This window comes from Phytophthora infestans, genomic scaffold (genome assembly GCF_000142945.1).
Source record: "Phytophthora infestans T30-4 supercont1.28 genomic scaffold, whole genome shotgun sequence".
In the NCBI taxonomy this organism is placed as follows: domain Eukaryota; phylum Oomycota; class Peronosporomycetes; order Peronosporales; family Peronosporaceae; genus Phytophthora; species Phytophthora infestans.
Genome location: NW_003303731.1, coordinates 1270497 through 1281825, shown reverse-complemented (window position 1 = coordinate 1281825; position 11329 = coordinate 1270497). Strand labels below are relative to the sequence as shown.

The window sequence follows — 11329 nt, the reverse complement described above, 5'->3', positions numbered from 1 at the left end:
AAAGGTCTGCAGGTTCTCTTTTGGAAAAGGTGTTCTGTTCGGCTCTGGAATTGCTACGAGTTCGTTTACTTCTGCTTCTGCGCTGAGTGCGTACGTCTCAGCTGCAGTGTACTCGTCGTTGATTTCATCGTCTTCGAATACCTCGTCTAGGAAGTCTTCCCAGAGTCTCCCGTCCCGTCGGATACGTCACCTGGATCCTCCAAGTTGTCATCGCCTTCAATAAGAGTCTGGACTCGCATCGACGCCTCCATTGGTGGGGTCACCAGCCGCCGTTCGTCAGTGTCCTCGTACACAATTTTCCGCTCATCGAGAACCACGATGTGCTTCAAGAAGACATCATTGTTTGGGCGCTTCGGTGCTCTTTGGCGGACATGCTTGGCTATGATTTCTGTGTTCAACGCTATCGACACTTTCATCCGGTTGCGCTTTGCGGTATGGATAAGACCTAAGTCGCTGAATAAACGCTCGCACGTTGCCGTGTTTACGGCAAGAGAGAGAACTTTCAGTGCCAGATCTGGCAGCTTGCTGGAGGGGTGTTCATCAGCCATGAACTGCCAGTATTCATACGGAGACTCAATGAACTCGTCAGCGGCTGTAAAAGTGAAAAGCCCTTTCATCCAGCGATACATGTCTCGACGAAGCTGCTCGATCTCCTCGCTGATCAAGCGCCGGTAGTAATAGACCGCAAACTTGCAAAGCACGCCAGCGCCGGATACAGATGTGACCGGGAGCTTCCGGGCTTCGACAGCGTAACGTGGATAAAGCGCGTAGCCTAACATTATATGCGGCTGCTCGCACTTCTTCCATCGCTGTTCGACACAGGCAACGAGCTGTTCACGGTGCTGTGGAGCCTTTATAAAGCCTAGATATATGGCGCCAAACGACTTGATCACACCCCCAACCGTGTTTCGATCACGCTGCAGTCTGTACGACGCCAACGACAGTGGAGCAATGACACGCTCCGCTCTTTTCAAGTCTTCCCAGAAATAATCCCGTAGGAACACACTGAGTGCAGTTGGAAACTCATCGTCTCCATGAGACTGTTTTGCCAGCATCTGCAGTGCCGCCTGCACACGGAGCAAGGATGCAAAACACGCCTGCATCGAGTTCCAGCGGGCTACGTAGAGGGAGCACAGACTCAAACGATAAACATACATCTTTACCATAAGATCTCGTGCGTGCTTAAGCCACTTGCTTGAAGATCCATTGAGCGCGTTGACAGCAGCAGAAGTCTCACGAGTAATCTGCGAAAATGACGTCTTCAATACTTGTTTGACGAGATTGTTGATGTCGTGCGCAAAGCAGAAGAGAAACACAATCTTTGGCCATCGAAGCGCGAGAACATCACGTGCTCGCTTACACTGACCGGCATCATCAGTCACCATTCCTCCAACATTCCAACCCTCCGTTTGGGCTTGGATAAGAACGTCTTCGAGCTGTTCCGCGATTGCTAGGCCATCATGACAATCTCTCGCGTTTGGAAGGGCGTAAGTTAGCGAATTGCCGAATAGCGTCTATAAGCATCCCATTAAATGATCCTTGCACACGTTTTGTCACACATCGATCAGGAGGCTAATACGGCTGCCACTATTCTGCAGCTCCCGCTGACCACTGGCATCTGTCTTGTAGCAAAGTCTAGCGTGGGTCGTCAAGTAGTCGTCCACCAAGTGCACGACGAGACGGCAAAATGCTCGTGATACCAGGACACAGCAGTTCCAAGAAGTAGCGCGTAGACGGTTGCTCAATAAACCGGTCCGATAAGTGGTTATCTGCATGTAGCTCCACAAGCGCAGTCAAGATCCGCCATGTCTCCCCCGTTGTGAATTGGCGAGGTGGCGGTTTCTTGAAGAATCCAATCGCCCTACTGGCATCGCTTGCCTTCTTATGGCAGCTCGACAGCTCGAGAGCCCTGGCAGCGCGCTTGGCATGCGGCTGCATGTCTCCTTCACCATCGATGCCCTCTGAGTATCTTGAGCGTTTGTGACCGACAGCTGAGGATGGCGGTAGCGTACGGGATCGGGTAATGCGCTTGCGGCTGGGTTCGTCATCTTCGAGGCTGCTGTCATTGTGGTGCGATTCGCGCAGACGCTTGGAACCGACTGAAGCAGATGGTGGTGTTGCCCCAACCAACTGTTCATGTGCCTCACGATAGTGATGGCAACCTTTGTGGTAGCTCCGTGACCTAGCTTGAATAAGACCTAAGGGATCGTTCCGTGAGCCCTCCGAGTACGCCCTGCTGCAGTGCTTGCACACGCACATTTTGCATACTCCTTTGGCAGGCGTAATCTCGTCGAGCTCGATGAAGTGGTTGCGCTCAGGGACCGACGGCCTTCCTGAACGATTCATTCTTCTTCGTGCTTATCTTTGCGGAGTAAGGTAAGGTTGGAGTTGTTGTTTGAATTTTTAAATATTTAAACCATCTCGGGTAAATCGCCGCCTACCAGACTTTATAAAAAATGGTAACCTCTAAAACAATTTAAGCCACTGCCTTTAGGCAAACAGCTTGGCGTAATTGTCAAAACCCCTGATTTTAACCCATTTTCAGCCAAGCCTGGCAGAATCGTAAAAGCCCCGTGTGCCAACACTGATAAGGCAGTTAGCAATTGGATTTCGTGTTGGGGTCCTAATCCATAAATCCTACGCCAACATTTTGATGGAATGTCAGTTTATAATGCATGTGAAAAACGATATCGTCATAGTCGGCGTAGTGTAGCGGTTATCACGTCTGCTTTACACGCAGAAGGTCGCCGGTTCGAACCCGGCCGTTGACACCATTTTTAACGACTCAGGGCTTAGAGCGAAGGTCTTTATTTTATTGTTGCGGCGCCACTTGCGCCACAATGTTGACATTTACTCAGCGTATCAATTTGCTGCATTAATCGCTAGCCCACGCTACCAGGGTTGGATAAGAATATGGTCAATTTTTCCTTGTAAAATCGCTTGACTGTGTTTTTCTTTTTTACTACACAGTAGTCAGAAATGGACACGCATCCACATGAAAGGAAACATGCAGTAGGCCCTACTAAATCCTAGTATAGCACACAAGGACGCTGGCTGTCCGAGTGTTTGTGATATCGTCAGCCGACAGGCGTCAGACACACCACCAGATTTCCACCCAATGTCTTCTAGCCACTGGACTGCAGACACATTTGGGTGGACACACCCAGCTCCGGCTCTAAGTGCAAGGGTGTAGAACGGACATTTCAGGTCCGTTCTCCCCAGAGGACGGATTCAATACAACCACCTCCTGGCCGACCTGTGCATAGGGCTGGACAGGCCTCAGTTCAAATAAACCACCAGCAGTATTAAAAAAACCACTGTGCCTTTTTTTCTTGTACCACTTTGGTACGGATCAACTTTTGTCATTTTTTAGCTTCCTACCGCCATGTCCTTCATTAAAATGGCATTGGCAACAGAGTCAAAAGTGTGGTGGAAACACTTACGACATAGCTGGGATGTGACGACCCCACGAAAGACGTTGTTTGCCGCATGCAGCAAAAATGTCGAGCGATGAGCTGTGATGGTCGTGTCTTGAGGAACGTAAAGAATATTGCGCCAGCTTACTGCCATGAACCTCTTCACTGCTGACTTATACACCGAGAATACGTTCTCGATTCCATTTAACATTGGAGAGTACAGACTGAGACGTAGGCATTCTACTTGAGCAAATTCTTCCTCTTCAAACACTTCTTCGGCGCGGTTTTTTGTGGTATGATGCGTTGTCCAGCACAGCGACAATGTTACTTAGATCCTCATGGGAAGTTTGCTCACGCAGCATGCAACGAATAAACTCGTTTGCAACCTCCCACTTAAACAATCCGAACCACCCTTCCGAATACTCAACTCCATCGCGAACAATGCAGGCAATTACATGGATGTTGCTGCCTTTGCTGCATGTGTTCACTCCACCGCACGTGTCCCTTAAGCGCGTCACCCATTGCTCCGGCTAATCCACAGGTTGAAGTTAGTTTCGTCCAGGTACGATATCTTCTTGTCCGCCGCCACATACTGCAGCAATTTGACAGCAATCTGCTGTCTTTTAAGCTTGTTGGCGGGGTGTTGCGGTAGTTGTTGTCGGGATGCACTTTTTTACTGTGTAACAAAGTGCATCCAAGCTAGCTCGCACAGTCTCGACCGAGACACTGACGTTAAAGCGATCGAACAGTATCTCCTTCATCTGCTCCAGCGTTAGATAGCAGTTCCCTTCTAAGCTTTCCTCCAGAAATTCCATATGAGCTGCCTTGAGCTTCCGGTTGCGGGCATCACCTCTCTTGTCCAGAGAGGGAGTAAAATCTCCAGAGCTCCTTGCACGACGCACCCAGCCCCGCGCGGTCTCTCCTACGACACCGTTATGAGCCGTAGCCAGTCGCCAGTTATCGCCTGCTTGCGCTGCCGCCAGGACACATGCACGAACGTCTTCAGGTACGTTTTACCCATCTTGCAGACGGCAAAGTGTGGAGAACGGTGAAAGGGCGACATTGCATTCTCGAAAGTTCTCGAAGTGGTAGGAAGCTAAAAAATGACAAAAGTTGATCCGTCCCTAAGTGGTACAAGAAAAAAAGACACACTGTTTTTCTTAATACTGCTGGTGGTTTATTTGAACTGAGGCCTGTCCAGCCCTATGCACAGGTCGGCCAGGAGGTGGTTGTATTGAGTCCGTCCTCTATGGAGAACGGACTTGAAATGGTGTAGATCTGGTGCAACCACTTATCACGCGTTTTTGCGTGAATCTGATTTTGGGACAAATGCTGTTCAATGTGGCTGCACGTGCCCAAAAGATGGCATACGTTTTTTTGTGTGGTTGACACTACAAGTGCGCACGATCAACGTACCAGCGCTCCGGTTTTAAAGCGTATCAGGAACCCATCCCAGCCCTGTACGACGGAGTGCTTCATGGCGGCATCAATAAGCAGACGCGTGGTCTGCAGCTCGAGTAAGCAAGGTGGTGGTATACTGGCCAAGACGACCTTGAATCTGCTCCTACTTTTTTAAGCGCGGCCAAACCGACTCGTGCAAGGACGTCTTGTGATAAGTATTTGGACACGGAGAAGCAGACATCAAGTAAAGAGATGTAGCACACGCAGACCGATCCGCCCAGTAGCGCGGTGCCCCCGCGTTTTTTTGTCGTAAGCGTTGGAAATACCAGAGATGCCCCGTTTCCCATCAATTACCTGCTTATTGTGGAGTACCAGTGAGAGGATCATTACGCAGCTACACTCACCACGTTGGATCCTATTACTTTGGCCAGATCATGTGCTGCTGGCAGGCCTACAATACTTATCCTCCCACCAATTTATAGGAATTTTTTTTTTTCGGCCTTAGCACTTGATCCAGAGACACAATCAGGACCGGAGTGCCCGTATCTGAAAGCTTTATCGGTATGTGACAAATCCAAAGATAATTATATCCAATAAGCTATCGCTGGGGATTTTTTTTGAGCAGAATTACTTAAGTAAAAGCGTTGATTTATCAAAGTAGATTTTTATTGATTGAGGATTTGAGCAATAAGTGATCTGTAGACCTTTTCGACCGTCACTACAGAGGTAGAGAGCGACATGGGGCTAATACCGAATAGGCCAACGGTCATACCAATTTGAGAGAGCTTAAATTAATCCCCCCCACACTTACGGCTAATTTTGTCCCCTGTCCACAACCTCACATGTTGTATATACTACATGTTAAAGACAGTCTACACTTGAATTTTGTATTACCCCCTGTAAGTACGAACCCGTTTTACGTACTGCGGGAAGATTGTGAGATTGGTCCTTTCTTGTTGATCTGGATGGTTCCAACGGTGTATACATTCCGCGCCAGAAGCTGCATCGCTAGCTGGACCGACGTGTAAAATCGATCTGTAACCACGGTATGGTATACACCTTCTTTTTGACCAGGAAGTACTGCTTCCAGATTCCTGATAACTGCAGCAGGACCAGAGTTTGGGTCAGCAGTGATCGGGATATGCGAGTCTCTTCCAAGCTCATCAGTATGCTGATCTGTGCCACAGAACACTTCCGATATGTTCATCTTGTAAAAACACCGAGCAAATTAAATTAAAAAGTGGTTAAATACAACATAAGATACTTAGCCTAAAAAAACCAGCGTTTCATGTACCGTAGGCAGTATGCAGTAGTGGCGCAGCAAGTCATGAACAGTTTCGTTCCCATTTATAAGGCTTGTCCTTCATGAATTGTCTCGTTACATTGTGGCGACTTCTTGAAGGTATTATTACTTCGTCAAATGAGAGCACCGGAGGAACGCTGCAGCCACGTGCAAATGTATGCTGAAGTGTTTCTACGACTTCCACGCGCGATCCGTCTCAGCTCGTGCGTCCGCGTTGTCAGTGAAATGGAGGTTATGCATGATGCGCTCGAAGCGCGACTTCCCCTTATACGGACCAAACGTGCCTTTGGAGACTGCGCCTACAGGTTTCGTAGCCCAATGATCAGTAAACCGACGCTTGTGAGGGCAAAGAATCCCCGCAATTAGCAGGCCGATGCAGTGGACAACGTCCTCGGGTGCTATCTTCTGGTGCTTCTTCGTCTCCTGGAGATGCACTTCTTCTCTTGTTAGCCCCTCACTGCCTTCTGCTCGGGTGCCAAAAATTCTATCCACTCGCTCATTGAGATGCCAATGATAATAACGATTACTTTGAGTAGCAATCCGACGCCACAGTCGACGAGGAATGAAGAAGAAAAACAAGCTCAAAGGTGACTCGGCAGCTCCCAACACTGCCTCGCTAGGTCCATATCCACCACTGTAGAGTCCAGGATACGGATCCCGTCTTTCAGGGTGTTTCGTAGTGTCTAGGCATAACATACAACAAGAAAACAATAAGTGAAGCTTGTATATATACCATTTGACAAATACACACCAAACTCCCAGCCATCAGCCCGCATCTTCTTCAGTGCTGCTTCGTCGTTCGCGAGAACTTGCATCTCTTCCTTGGTAAGTGAATCCCAATTTGTCGTCGCTGTTTCCCAACTACGAGAAAGATTGACGATGGAAGCTTTGAGATGATCCCGCTGACGTTGTCTCTGCAATTTGTTCTTCTGGCGATTGAGTAGAGCAACGCTATCCAAGAAGCCATCATCACTTTCACTTGATCGGCCATCATTCTCAGCCTCATCTCTCGCATCGCTGTCCTTGTCCTCGAAGCTAACATTTTCTGCAACCAATTCGTCATCCTCGATGTACCAGTCATCGGAGTCCCCACCCTCCCCGTCCAAGTCTGAGTTGAGCGCGCCATCATCACGGTTTTGGATAGAAGCGTCCGTAGCTACTGCTGAGCATCGGTCTGGGTCAGCTGTACCCATGGTCAGTGACCTGTCAAGATTTAACCACATCAACAAGTGTTCCTATACAGCATGCTCAAATCTTCACAGGCTGTATATACACCATGGCACATACCTTGCTGGTTGACGTCTCGCTGCTGGCATTTCGGTGGATGGAGCAGGCGATCTGCACACAATATACAACATCGTTCGTATTAGTACGTGGTGTATATATCAGCAAATATGCGTTTGCACCTTGTTGCGGACGCTACACTCTCATCATCAGCGGCTTCATCCCCATTTGAGTCAACAACGGAAGGACTGGTCACCTTTTGCTTCTTGGTAGCTTGCTTCTTGGTGCCTCTCGTTTTCTTCTTCTCTGCTGCTAAAACCAGGAGGGCTTCAGCGCGCGCTTCTACGCCTCGTCTTTCCTCTTCCGCAACTCGCGCACGTCCCTCATTCGCACGTCGAGCAACCACCACCGCAGCACGGTCTATCGTATGCGCAGCCTTCGTCTTTTTCTCCTCTCGCGCCAAAGCAGCACGCTGTGGCTTGAACATTCTCTTTCCCCCTGGGCTCTATTTTGTAGACGCCTCAGCTGCAAGCGGGTCTTTCATTTTCTTCTTGGCTGCTGCAAGGTAAGCAGCATTCTTACCCATCGGTGGGCGGCGTGGTAGTGCAGCACGATAAGGGGATGGGGACGCTGTAGCTGAAGGTTCACTCAACGTCGGTGTTGGCGCTCTCGTGGAAGGCGTTGACGCGCTGGTGACCGCCGGTGATGCCGCAATGGCTCCATCTCCATCTTCAAAAACAGCATCCGTCGCTCGCTCCCCGTTCAAGTACGCCCTGTGCTCTACAGCCAAGCGGTGGCGGTCCTGTAGACTTCTGCCGTCCAGCCGAGCAAGAAACGCCTCAGCCCTCCGTCGACCTTCGCGTCGTGCGGCCATCTTTCCACCAAACTTCTTTTTGTAGAATGAGGCGAATAAGTGGCTGACGGCTACGGCAAGGTCAGTATCCACGCGAGCGTTGGTGTGCGTTTTGGCGGAAAAATGATGAGGTTGTGTGCATTTTTACCACCTAGCCCTGTACATTTCAGTGTCTTTAACATGTAGTATATACAGCATGTGCGTAAAACGGACACACTGTACCTTTTTCACCCATGTTGTCAAAAACAACGTATAAGTGTGCGTGTGTGTGTGGTCAGTTTTGCAACGGACTGAGGCTCGAAGAGTCAAAGGACAACTGCTAAATGTCGGTTTCCCGATCGCGGTAGAGGTAGAGAAAATAGCTGAGCTCATTTCGAAACCTCATAGATAGCGCGCAAGCCTTCTTTCTTTGTCCAAGTTCCTCCATCTGAAGAATGCCAACTTCTCCGGTTTTTGCGTTCTTTAAACCATCAACCCTGGCTACGAACGGCTACGCGTATGGAACGGCTGTGATGCCGTTGGCTTCCGAAGCTACCGTGTCGGTATCGAGGGTTTCAAGCGGCCGCTGGGCCAGCCTGGATGCCCACGAGTGCGATCGGATGACAAGCGAGTTGCAACAGCGGGCGGTGACTGAAGAAGAAGCGCTCAGCGGCATTGGAACATACGTGGGTAGCTGCGTGTGCATCGCTAGAACGCCAGTGGAGGCGCCCAAGCGCTGGGAATACGGTGCTGTGACCGGGTATACGTGGTTTCAAGATCAGCTTGCCGGAGAATTATTCGTATGTTTCGGTGGGGAGAGCAGCTCGCTGCCCTTTCACCCCACCGAACTGCAAGAACTCGCGATCCCCAGCTACGCGTTGCGCCCCTGTTATCATGTCCCAGTCGTAGACGTAATGCCAGCGGAAATGCGTCAGCGTCACTCTGATGCACTAGATCACTTCAGTGGATCGGGTTTGCGCGCATCGCGTAATTCAGCTTCGATTCTCAGGCGACTCTCTGCTCCTGAAATTGTAAAAGCCAGCGCATTCCGTTGTATGATCTATCGGCGGCAAAGGTCGTGCTTGTCTCTATTAAATATGCGTTGGATTTCTCCTATTACCACGATGGTAGGCGCCAAGCTCCCCAAAATCTCCATCTTGGAGAACGCATCTTCGACGAGCCAGCTACAGCGGATCCTGTTACCCCAGTTCCAACTGAACGAGGCCAGGCTTCTGTTACGGAAGGTCCATCCTTCCTACCCGGCCAGCTCAGCGACTCTGATGATAGTGATGGTGACGATGGTATGGTGCAGGCGCCGCCTCCGCTGCCAGGTCAGCCAACGCGCAGGCGTGAGCGTGTTCTGGCCAATCCCGCCGATGAAGACGTATCATCATTGAAACGACTTCGCACCTCGTATGCGGGATATGTGTCCATGCTACGCAGTATAGATCACGTCATTGCCTTACGGGAATCGCCGATGGTATCTGGCAGCGGCTCCAGTCTCGTTTCCTATAGTGGCTCAACGTCAACCAAGGCGCAGTACAACCCGTCGGCTCTTCAACGTGTGATTCACAGCCAGCTCGTAAACGGTACGTACGCTTCAATGGAGCCGCAGTTGTTGCTTGAAACTCTACAGATCCAGTACGACTCGTTTGCGTTCTTGCCACACCCAGCCATTCTTCGTGCCTGTTACAGCTGGGATTTTGGTCTCCGTGGTCTCTCACTGATGCATTTCGTTCCGCTTGGTGGAGGAAGTAAGGGCATTTCATCGCACAATATGACCGATTTCTCTAAATCTGCACTACTTCCGACTGCAGCGGTGCCTGCGAACCTCAGCACAGTGATCGATGCGTTGGATGGTTTGGCCGGCTTAGTAGCCACTGTATACTTGCCCTATGTCGGCGATCTGGTGGTTACAGCCAGGAAGTTTGTTGTTTCGCTAAAATCACGAGAAGGTTTTACTAGTGAGGCCGCATTGAACGAATTGGTTTATTGGCTCAATGGTCGGTTCGAGCGTGTTCGTGGTTTTCTCGCATTGAAGGAGCTTGAAAGTACTCAACAAGTACGGGAGAATTCTCGTTCGCAGACCCTTCGTTTGTCCGTACGATGCAAATTATCACCGAAGTGCGCATGTTGGCACTCCAGTCCCTCAATACGTCTCAAGTGGTTCACCAGTACGTTCCCGGCGCTACACCCGGAGCCACACGCAACCCAAAAGGGAGGTCCCCGCCACAAGCTCGACCACCTGTATCACAGGAGGTGCAAGACGCGTTGCCGACGATGAATGGACAAAGCCTCTGCATGCGATTTATCTCAAATTTGCCTTGCCCAAGCAGGCAAAAAGGTTGTTTCTCGCGCAAACGCGGCCACTTTGCTCCAGCTACTCTCCCCGCAATCGTGTTTGACTTCATCCAGAAACACTATGGCGGTCTTCGCAAAGATTGCGCATCGATCTCACGTGAGCCGTCCAATGAGTGAAGACGCCAGGGTGAGCAACTTGGCTTGTTCTCACCCAGGCGGAAAAGAAAGCCACCGGATTCAGCTGATCCGGCATTCACAGCAACAGTGGATACGCACGAGTCTGATGAACACAAAACAGACTGCGCAAATTCTCGTAGCTCTACCATCAGCTTGAGTCCATGTTGTCCACATATTCAGACCAGAGGAGGGGTAGTAAGCCCTATTGGTACAGAAGATATCCTGCCCCATGACTACAGGTCAGGGTGGGTCGGGGCCACAGGGCCGTCACATCGCTGCGCCGGCGAACAGATACCTTCGCATGTGGATGCTCGTGCTTGTACTGGTAGTCATTACGGAATTGACAATTCTGCCTCTCAAATACATACCAACGACGAAAACGTTGAGCAAAGCAGGAAGGTCGCCAAGTATAGTGTTCAGGGGGAGGATGATGTGGTTCAAGACCTTGCCCGATTTATTCAGCGCGAACAGAGAAGGTATTCCCAGACATTGTTAGCTCGGAAACGCCTGCTCTCGCTCCATCGAGACGAAACAGAGCTTGGAATTGGAGCTGCCTTATCGAACGTCAGTCTGGCATCACCATGTTCATCAGGGTCTTTTGCACTAGTTGATGGCGTACCTCAGTATCGGATTGATTCTGATAAGCAGCGTATCTACTCGCAATGTATCCGGACG

General features: G+C 50.2%; 1 non-coding gene across 1 annotated transcript; it reads left to right on the top strand.

Annotated features, from left to right (window-relative positions):
• Positions 1 to 2698: 2698 nt before the first annotated feature.
• On the top strand, positions 2699 to 2771 carry PITG_28026. Its single transcript has one exon. It is a non-coding gene; the product is annotated as a tRNA-Val (tRNA).
• The last annotated feature ends 8558 nt before the right edge of the window (positions 2772 to 11329 follow it).